Here is a 2,928-nt window from a genome sequence, read left to right as displayed (position 1 = left end):
TAGAAATATTTTGTTTATAAATCAGTGAAAAAGATTTTTATGTCATTATATTATTGAAAAAAAAAGGTAATTGTTTGTAGTTTAGAAATAGTATGTTACTAGCTTGGAAACCCGTGTCAAGCACGGGCTAGAATTACGACTATTTTTTATATATAAAATCTAATTAAATAGCAAATTCATTATTTTATACACAATATATAAATAGAACGCATTGTTATCGTATTTTCGATTGCTTATATATACAAATATCAATGCGTATATAGTTATTTGGATTTTCATATCGTTAAACAGGAATGATTTAACGGATGCAACGTCGAAATATTAGTATTTAATGCAGGAATATTTTACATGGATGGCTAAAATTTACTACGGAGACATGAGTCTTTTTTTTTTTTTTTTTATGTTCTGCATATAACTGGGGGTGTTGGAGTCTCGAGGCCTACTGCTGCATATACAATTAATTGTCCCTACCCAACGAATCGTCTCTATCAGATTAGTTTCTTTCAAATTCCATGATTTCTATAGCGGATACCCTTATATATACAAAGTTAACATCGTGCATACACTTGATTCATCTTAATATCCAACACGAATTTGTAATTATTCAATCGTGTAACAAATAAGTATAACAAACAACGACAAAAACACCAACTATCTATCGCATTTTTTAACTAAGCATATTATAAAAACACAACAGATAAGGCTTGAAAAAGGACTACAAAATTGTCATGTGCATGCACATAGACATAGGCGCTCCAAAGAACAAAGAAAAAAAAAAGACGGATATATAGCAGATTGTATAAAAAATGAAGCAGAGTATATAGTTGATAATATGGTCACTGAAAGAGTACGGCTTACATTAGAAAAAATGAGAATGATCAGAAGGATGCTGACATTATAAATAAAATTAAACTGAGTATGAGAATATTGAAGTTGCTCTACCAGATAATAGAAAAACCGAAATCTCAGTAGATAAACACCTTAATGTATCAGGCAAATTTTGGAGTCGAAAAGAAGGCATTGCACCTATTGCAATTGGTCAATGATATTTCAATGCCATAGAAATTCCATTAACGTCAGCCTGTGTACATCTGAATGATATCACCTCACCTAAAGCAGACAGCACCTGAAGGTACATGAGATCAAAATATTGTCAAAAAGGATCAAAAATATTACTCCATATAACAAATTGATCACTCGGCCTGTTCTTTGCACAACAATAAATGTCATTGGATTTTATACAATGAAATAAGAAGTGTGATCTTAATTGTTCGTTCCAGAATTGTAGTTTATCTACATGACCAATCCATTACTCTTTCTTTACGCAACTATTAGAATGGTTGCAAGTAGAAACAACCAATTCATATCCAAATAAAAAATATATATTACAACGAAGTTTAAAAGAGAAAAAAAAAACTCATACCCACCTGCGTCATCAAGAACGACAGGTTAAACATTCCGAAAAACATCACGGTACACAACATTAGTGGTCTCAGTACACACGCGATTTTCTTCATCCAGTATAAGCATTTTCAATCCCTTTTTGGAAGTGACTCTTGACACAGCGACATACATCTGTCCATGAGTAAAAACCAGTTTGGAAAGATAGATTTCAACATGAGACAACGACTAACCCTGACTTTTATTTATTGTCATTGCAAAACACACAGCCAACAGGAACTGTCTCATAGTAAATTTGAAAGGCAGTTCAAGATCACCTGGAACTAAGTTCAGTATTGGAATAATTACTTTTTCACCATCATTTTTTTGGTAATAACAGTTACACCGATAAAGTTCTTCCCAAGATTGTCTACAATCAACCTAGTCACATTGCACAATTCAGTTGCTTGGTCAATGTTCCTCATCAACATAACTCGACATCCAACTTTAAATCTCAACTTGTGGTTTGGAATACCGGAAAACTTGATATTGTTTAAGAATTTGGTGGTAAACCATTCGCTTTGTACCTCACTATTCTCGTCTGATTTGCAAACCGAATCAGAACTGGTATATTCCTTTTTGTCTCCTGGAACCAATGATAGAAGAAATTTTTTTACATGATCAACTGCGTCCAGCGTGGGAGCAAATATCCCTCGTGCTTGGAAAAAAATCCGAGATCTTCATGTTTTGCGAAAAATTCGGATATACAAAATCAACCAGAGAACGCAACAAATCAGAGGAATCTTTTATCAACAACTCATCAGGAATGGGTACGTTAATTTATCCACTCTTGTTGGTGGATCCTATTCAATCTCCAATTGAAAGCATCCAATCGACAAACTTTCTTATCTCATCTTCCTCGACACGAACGGTTGAAGCACGTAAACGCATATTTGTTGTAAGTGTGAGAACCTTACAGTGACTCCACAACTTTGATGAGTTAATGGATGAAGCAAGTATGTCTTTTATGCATCTTTTTCTTATCACTGGCAAAATTTGTCTGAAATCACCGTCCAAAACCACAGAAAGACCCCCAAATGGTTTGTCTGTATTATCGACACCATCATAAGACATTATATCGCGCATGGTTCGGTCAAATGCCTCAAAACAATAACGATGCATTATCAAGTGTCAAACGCCCCAAATAGACACCCGTGTCAAGAACGGGCTAGAATTTCGTCATATTTGAGGGGAAAAATGCTCTGATGTATCAAGTGTCGGTTAAAGTTCAATATTGAATAAAAAAGTGGAGGTTGAGCAACAAATAAATTAATAAAACTCATATTTTAGTCTTCAATTTTTCGATGAAGATGTGGTATTGTTCTCACTTGTGTGGTTTCTCTTTCTGTAATGTGTCGAATCACATCAATGTTGACTCCCTTATAAAGCCCAGAGGTGGTATCATATCCCGGTTCAACATTGTGGACGGCGAATGGAGTGCTTCTTGGTGGTCTATCACAGACACAGAGAGTCTCTTAATGGAGATAT

The 2,928-nt window shown here is 34.5% G+C and overlaps 1 pseudogene; it reads right to left on the bottom strand.

The window, feature by feature from the left end:
* Positions 1 to 1,207: 1,207 nt before the first annotated feature.
* On the bottom strand, positions 1,208 to 2,526 carry LOC146943068 (uncharacterized; annotated as a pseudogene).
* Between the last annotated feature and the right edge of the window lie 402 nt (positions 2,527 to 2,928).

The sequence above is a fragment of the Medicago sativa genome, chromosome 3 (assembly GCF_051527215.1).
Source record: "Medicago sativa cultivar Bolivia chromosome 3, Bolivia_mono, whole genome shotgun sequence".
In the NCBI taxonomy this organism is placed as follows: Eukaryota; Viridiplantae; Streptophyta; class Magnoliopsida; order Fabales; family Fabaceae; genus Medicago; species Medicago sativa.
Note: the sequence above shows the minus strand (reverse complement) of the source record. Positions and strands in the feature narration are given on the sequence as shown.